The sequence below is a fragment of the Triticum aestivum genome, chromosome 2B (genome assembly GCF_018294505.1).
Source record: "Triticum aestivum cultivar Chinese Spring chromosome 2B, IWGSC CS RefSeq v2.1, whole genome shotgun sequence".
In the NCBI taxonomy this organism is placed as follows: Eukaryota; Viridiplantae; Streptophyta; class Magnoliopsida; order Poales; family Poaceae; genus Triticum; species Triticum aestivum.
Window position 1 is genome coordinate 551755997 of NC_057798.1, and position 8536 is coordinate 551764532.

Here is an 8536-nt window from a genome sequence, read left to right on the forward strand (position 1 = left end):
GCTCACTGTTCATCCAATCGATCAGCTTCAGTTAGCAGCAATAGCGAAGGAATCGCTCCATCGGGTTCAGTTAACAGCCATCGATCGATCGCTCGGGTTCAGTAACGCGTAGCCTGCAGTGCAATCGCTCGGGTTCAGTTAGAGCCCAACGCCTCGCTCGGGTTCAGTTAGAACCAACGCCTCGCACACACGCGCGTACGTGTATAAGAGAAACGTGCATCGCTCGGCCCCCGACCTCCCACCGTAACCGGCAACTCCCCAAAATTTTCCTCCCCCTCGCTTCTACCACAGTTTTTTCCGTCATGGACGGCCCAAAGAATGTCATGCAGCTGCGTCTCCGGCCTGCCCAGGACGAAAAGCCCATTTTCTGTCATGATTTTTTGTCATAGAAGTAGGAGGCCACCACATCTATGATGATACCGGGTTTTGTCACAATTATCGTCATAGAAGTGTCATATGTATGACAGAAAAAAAATTCGTTCGGCCCAAAATGTCACGGATGTGTCTTTTTTTTTGTAGTGACCGTAGTCGATCGGGGCAATAACGGTCCCAGTCTCGAAGTCTATGGGAGAGTAGAGGGGGAAGATACAAGGAATACAATGCAAACAGATGTATGACGATGCATGACATGTCAATAAGCGGTGCTTGGAATGCCCTAACGTGGTACTAGGTACTACTGACGAAGCGGGAAAACATTCGAGAAAGTATTCCCGGAGTTTGGTACTTTTGGACAGGTGAAACAGAGGTGGACGGTTCCATGTTTGCTATGCTAGGGACGTGTGGCACACGAATGGAGTGCATACTCGGATTTTTCATGTTTTTCGGAGCAACTTTTACGTACAAAGTATTTTCATCCGAGAGACCATGAGGTCATGGGTTCAAGTCCTGGAAACAGCCTCTTACAGAAATGTAGGGAAAGGCTGCGTACTATAGACCCAAAGTGGTCGGACCCTTCCCTGGACCCTGCGCAAGCGGGAGCTACATGCACCAGGTTGCCCTTTATATGGATTATTTTATATCAATTTTTCAATGTTTTAATAATATTATGGAATTAACAGATATATATATTAATTAAAAAATACAATTATTGTGCCAGCATGACATCAACATGATGTCAGCAGATCAAAAGGTTGACTAAGTCAACCCTGGCATGTGGGGCCTGATGACCCACAAGTATAGGGGATCTATCGTAGTCCTTTCGATAAGTAAGAGTGACGAACCCAATGGGGAGCAGACAGAAATGACAAGCGGTTTTCAACAAGGTATTCTCTGCAAGCACTGAAATTATCAGTAACACATAGTTGTGTGATAAGATAATTCGCAACAGGTAACAAGTAACAAAAGTAGCTAAGGTGCAACAAGATGGCCCAATCCTTTTTGTAGCAAAGGACAAGCCTGGACGAACTCTTATATAATGCAAAGCACTCACGAGGACACATGGGAATTGTTGTCAAGTTAGTTTTCATCATGCTCATATAATTCACATTCGTTACTTTGGTAATTTGGTATGTGGGTGGACCCGTGCTTGGGTGCCGCCCTTACTTGGACAAGCCTCCCACCTATGATTACCCCCTCTCGCAAGCATCCGCAACTACGAAAGAAGAATTAAGATAAATCTAACCATAGCATGAAACATATGAATAAAAGTTGCAATGGGGTGTTTACCCAACTGTTTATAGTAAAAAAAGCATGAAACATATGGATCCAAATTAGCCCCTCACGAAGCAACACATAAACTTGGGTTTAAGCTTCTGTCACTCTTGCAACCCATCATCTACTTATTACTTCCCAATTCCTTCTCCTAGGCCCAAATCATGGTGAAGTGTCATGTAGTCGATGTTCACATAAGACCGCTAGAGGAGAACCAACACACATCTCATCAAAATATCGAACGAATACCAAATTCACATGATTACTTATAACAAGACTTCTCCCATGTCCTCAGAAACAAATGTAACTACTCACAAAGCATATTCATGTTCATAATTAGAGGGGTATTGAATAGCATTAAGGATTTGAACATATGATCTTCCACCGAATAAACCAACTAGCATCAACTACAAGGAGTAACAAACACTACTAGCAACCCATAGATACCAATATGAGGTTTTGAGACAAAGATCGGATACAAGAGATGAACTAGGGTTTGAGAGGAGATGGTGCTGGTGTAGATGTTGATGGAGATTGACCCCCTCTCGATGAGAGGATCATTGGTGATGACGAGGGCTTCAATTTCCCCCTCCGGGAGGGAAGTGTCCCCGGCAGAACAGCTCCGCCAGAGCCCTAGATTGCTTCTGCCCAGGTTCCGCCTCGAGAGGGCGGCATTTCATCCTGAAAGCTTCCTCTTTATTTTTTCCAGGTCAAAACACATCATATAGCAGAAGATGGGCACCGGAGGCCTGCCAGGGGGGCCACAAGCCAGGGGGCATGCCCAGGGGGTAGGGCGCGCCCCCACCCTTGTGGTTGCCTAGTGGATCCCCTCTGGTACTTTCTTCTCCCAGTATTTTTTATATATCCCAAAATAATTCTTCGTAAATTTTCAGGACTTTTGGAGTTGTGCAGAATAGGTCCCTCAGATTTGCTCCTTTCCTGTCCAGAATTCCAGCTGCCGACATTCTCCCTCTTTGTGTAAACCTTGTAAAATAATATAGAAAAGGCATAAGTATTGTGCCATAATGTATAATAACAGCCCATAATGCAATAAATATCAATATAAAAGCATGATGCAGAATGGACGTATCAACTCCTCCAAGCTTAGACCTTGCTTGTCCTCAAGCGAAAGCCGAAATCGATAAATATGTCCACATGTTTAGAGAAAGAGGTGTCGATAAAATAAAGTACGGACATGAGGGCATCATGATCATCTTTAGAACAACAACATATATTATCATATAGTTTCTTATGCTAAAGTAACAATTCATTCACAAGATAATATGAATCAGAAACTCCATTGAAAACTAACAAACTATGATCTCAGTCATTGAGGCAATTGCAATTTATCATAACATCGGAAAGAGTCAATTTAAGAGCTTTTGTATAGCAAGTCCACATACTCAACCATCTTTTAGTCTTTCATGATTGCTAACACTCATGTGATACTTATGAGTTCAAAGCCTCAGTTGGACCCAAAGAAAGATAGGGGCTTATAGTTTCGCCTCCCAACCTTTGACCTCAAGGGTAATGTCAACAATAATACTTTATGATAACCTACATCCGAGTGAATATATATATCTGGATCTTTCTCCAACACACAGTGCTTGCCAAAAAGAAAAGGTGTAAAAAGAAAAGGTGAAGATCATCATGACTCTTTTATAAGCGTAGAAGATAAAAGTAAAAGATAGGCCCTTCGCAGAGGGAAACAGAGGTTGTCATGCACTTTTATGGCTGGATGCACAAAATCTTAATGCAAAAGAATGTCACTCTATATTTCCGCTTGTGATAAAGAACTTTATTATGCAGTCTGTCGCTTTTATTTCTTCCATATCACAAGTTCGTAGAAAGCTTATTTTCTCCACATTAAAAGATCATGCATATTTAGAGAGCAATTTTTATTGCTTGCACCGATGACAACTTACTTGAAGGATCTTACTCAATCCATAGGTAGGTATGGTGGACTCTCATGGAAAAATTGGGTTAAGGGATGTTTGGATGCACAAGTAGTATCTCTACTTGGTCCAAAGGATTTGGCTAGCATAAGAGGGAAAAGCAAGCTCAACATGTTGGAGGATCCATGATAATATAACTTCTATTTGGATATAGGAAAACATAACCCATTATGTTGTCTTCCTTGTCCAACATCAACCTTTTAGCAAGTCATATTTTAATGAGTGCTCACAATCACAAAAGATGTCCAAGATAATGTATTTATATGTGAAACCTCTCTTTCTTTATTACTTCCTATTAATTGCAACAATGACCAAAACTAAGTTTGTCAACTCTCAACAATTTTATTCAGCATACTCTTTATATGTGAAGTTATCACTCTCCATAAGATCATTATATGATCTTTTTATTTCTTTTTATTCTTTAATAGATCATAGCAAGAAAGCAAATCCCTCAACTCAAAACTACTCTTTATTATATAACTCACGGACTCGATTACATAGGCAGATCTCAAAAGAAAACTCAAAGCTAGATCATACTAAAAAACTTTATTCTACTAGATCTAGATATAACCAACAGTATCGAACTAATAAAAACGATAAAGGTAAAGGTGTGATGGTGATACGATACCAAGGCATCTCCCCAAGCTTGGAACAAGCCAAGGGGAGTGCCCATACCCATATATTTAGATCTCTTTCTTCGGAGGTGGTGATGATGGAGTTGATGATGTATTTGTCAGCTTCATTAGGGCCCTTAAGGTCCTGCACTTCTCAGAGTACATGTTGGAGCATATTCGCATTCTTCTGAATTTCCTCCAAAAGATGCTTATTTTTAGGCCACCAAGAACTTTTTCCTGCATCACTTTTACTTGGACGGGATATGTCCCAATTGGAGGGAATATGAGCATGAGAAGTATTATCCACTCCATAGTTATGAACCAAATTATGAAAGTTGTTCTGATTTAACCTTTGTAAGGGCCTCCTAGGAGGAAGCCCTTCGTGTATCCCTTGGCCTTCATGGTTGCTTGTAGTCCTTATTGCTTGATGGGGATTTGGGATAGTGGAGATGCCTGCCAGAGCACCTCTCTCCGAAGCCGGAGGTTTAACCTCAAGCGAATCTCCTTCATCCTCCTCCATCGTGACTCCCTTGGCATCCTCCCTCCTGAGTTCCATCTTGATACGTCTCCAGTGTATCTATAATTTTTGATTGTTACATGCTGTTATATTATCATTCTTGGATGTTTTAGAATCATTTCATAGTCATTTTATATCATTTTTTGGTACTAACATATTGACATAGTGCCCAGTGCCGGTTGCTGTTTTCTGCATGTTTTTTACATCGCAGGAAATTAATACCAAATAGAGTCCAAACATAGTGAAACTTTTTGAGGATTTTTTTGGGCCAGAAGACATCCAGTGGGCTAAGAAAGCACCTGAGGGGAGCCTCGACAAGGGTAACACCCACAGAGCGCCTGGGCCTCCAGGCACGCCCACGTGGGTTGTGCCCACCTTGGGTGCCCCCTGGACCGCCTCTTTGCTCTATAAATACCCCAATATTCTATAAACCCTAGGGGAGTCGACGAAAATCAATTCCAGCCGCCGCACAGTCTAGAACCACCAGATCCTATCTAGACACCATCATGGAGGGGTTCACCACTTCCATTGGTGCCTCTCTGATGATGCGTGAGTAGTTCTTTGTACACCTATGGGTCTGTAGTTAGTAGCTAGATGGCTTCCTCTCTCTCTCTCTTGATTATCAATACAATGGTTTCTTGGAGATCCATATGATGTAAGCCTTTTGCGGTGTGTTTGTTGGGATCCAATGAACTTTGAGTTTATGATCAGATTTATGTTTTTATCCATGAAACTTATTTGAGTCTTCTTTGATCTCTTATATGCATGATTGCTTACAGCCTCGTATTTCTTCTCCGATATTTGGGTTTTGTTTGGCCAACTTGATCTATTTATCTTGTAATGGGAAGAGGCGCTTTCTGATGGGTTCGATCTTACGGTGCTTGATCCCAGTGATAGAACGGGAAATGACATGTATGTATCGTTGCCATTAAGGATAACAAGATGGGGTCTATTTCTACATAAATAGATTTTGTCTACATCATTTCATCGTTCTTATTGTATTATTCCATTTCTCCATGAACTTAATACACTAGATGCATGCTGGATAGCGGTCGATGTGTGGAGTAATAGTAGTAGATGCAGGCAGGAGTCGGTCTACTAATTTTGGACATGATGCCTATATAGTGATCATTGCCTGGATATCGTCATGATTATTTAAAGTTCTATCAATTGCCCAACAATAATTGTTTTCCCATCGTTTGCTATTTTTCTCGAGAGAAGCCACTAGTGAAACCTACGGCCCCCGGGTCTCTTTTCATCATATTTGCCTTTGCGATCTATTTTCTTTTGCATTTATTTTCAGATCTATTAAACCAAAAATACAAAAATACCTTGCTACAATTTATTTGTTCCACGATCTATTTATCCTATCTACCACTTTTACCTCATTTTATTTGCCTATCTTGAGGTGCCGTACCCGAATGGGATTGACAACCCCTTTAACTCATCGGGTTGCGAGTATTTGTTATTTATGTGCAAGTTATGTTTATGTGGTGTGAGGGGTTCTCCTACTGGTTCGATAACCTTGTTCTCATCACTGAGGGAAATACCTACCGTCGCTATACTTCATCATCCCTTCCTCTTTGGGGAAATACCGACGTAGTTCTAGCAGACATCAAAAGGAATTTCTAGCGCCATTTCCGGGGAGGATCTTCAACATCAACCAGGTTCCTAATCACAAATCTCATCTCCTCGCAATTTACATTATTCGCCATTTGCCTCTCGTTTTCCTCTCCCCCACTTCACAAAAAATGCATTTTTATTCGCCCTCTTTTTTGTTTGCCCTTATGTCTTTCTTGGTTTGTTTGCTTATTTGTTTGGTATAATTGTGTGTTTTATTGGAAATCCAAAATCAAAAACCTTATGGATCCACATCCACTTGCTAATCTTTTTAAAAGATCCAACTATGATGAACCAATTTCTTGTGAGTTGGGTACACTAGATTATCTTTACAAAGTTTTGCTTGAGATTCATGAATTTGAAAATTGTGATGAAGTGATAAAAGAAGAAATTTATGAAGTGATTAATGATAGCTCCTTAAATGAAAAGCATGATTGCAATGGTGTTATAATAAATTCTATTAATGTCAATTATGCTAGTTATGCAAAACCCCAAGCTTGGGGATGCTAATTTTGATATGTCCTCTACTTATTGCAATGACCATGATTGGGGTGATTATTTTTACGATCTTGAAAATTTATTTAAGCCTCACGATGAATATGTTTGCGATAATATTGAAGGTTGGTTTGGAAGAGTGTCAACTTTAGGTAATAATGATCCCACTACTTTGAAGAATTATCAATCTTATTGATATTTTGATAAAAGTGGGTTTGGAGAGGTCATGACTTTATTTGATGATAATCCCACTATTTTGGAAGAGTGTCAACTTTGCATGCATGTGGGTCATACAGACAATATGTTATGTGATAGCTATATTGTTGAATTTTAGTATGATCCTACATGTGTTATTGTGAGAGAGGAAAATATGGTTGTAGATATTTTCATGCTACTAATTTATCTCTCGCCATGTTGATATTGCTATTGTCTCTTTCTTCTTCCTTGCATATGCTAGATGTTTCTTGTCTTGATAATTTGGTTGCCTAAAAAATGCCTGTGCATAGGAAGTATGTTAGACTTAAATGTATTTGTCACATGTTTTATGATGCTCTCTTTGTGCTTCAATTCTTGTCTTTGATGTGAGCATCATTGAAATCTCATGCCTATCTTAATGGCTATAAAGGAAGAGCTTGTTGGGAGGCAACCCAACGTATAAAATACATTTTTGCTTTTTGTTTTATGTTCTTGTGTGTTAGCACAATTATGCTACTGTTATGATTGTGTTTTTTGTGTTTTAGTTAGTGTTTGTGCCAAGCAAGGCCTTTGGGTTGATTTGGGTGAAAGTTGATTTGATCTTGCTGAAAAACATAAACTTATGCACTCACAAAAATAGTTTTAATAAATCACAGAAACGTGCTTTTGAGTTGATTCTTTTTTCAGAAGATTAATATACAAATTACCCTTCCTAATTTTTCAAAAAATTGGAGTTACAGAAGTATTCGAAATATTCAGATTGCTACAGACTATTCTGTTTTTGACAGATTCTGTTTTCTTTGCGTTATGTGCTTGTTTTGATGATTCTATGGTTTTTTTTTGATGAGTTTTTGCTGTAGAAAAGTTGGAATACAGTAGATATAATGCAAAAACAAAATATGAATAGGTTTGCAACATTACTGATAGTAGTGGTTTGCTTTCTTATACTAACGGATCTCATGAAGGTTTGTTGGAGTTTTGTGTGATTGAAGTTTTCAAGTTTTGGGTGATCTTACGATGGATGAAGGAATAAGGATTAGCAAAAGGCTAAGCTTGGGGATGCCCGAGGCACCCAAGATAATATTCAAAGAAGTAGCAAGCAACTAAGCTTTCTTCTAACAACCATCGGTATTTTACTTGAAACTATATTTTTATTCGTCACATATTATGAGTTTTGCTTGGAGCGTCTTGTATGATATAAGTCTTTGCTTGTTTTTCTTTGTGTCTCAATTCTTGAATCCTTGCTGAACACACCTTTTTGAGAGAGCCAAAATTATGCTATACTTGCTCCTTCCTTCACTTAAATTTTTAGAGCCTTGGATTTGCTCTAGTGCTTCACTTATATCTTTTTGAGCACGATGTGCTTTGTTATTTTTGAAGAAATTCTCTCATGCTTCACTGAGATTTATTTGGGAGTTAGTAAAATTTTAAGAAATTCTCTCTTGCTTCACTTAGATTATTTTGAGAGAAAGAAAATTTATGCTTGTGAT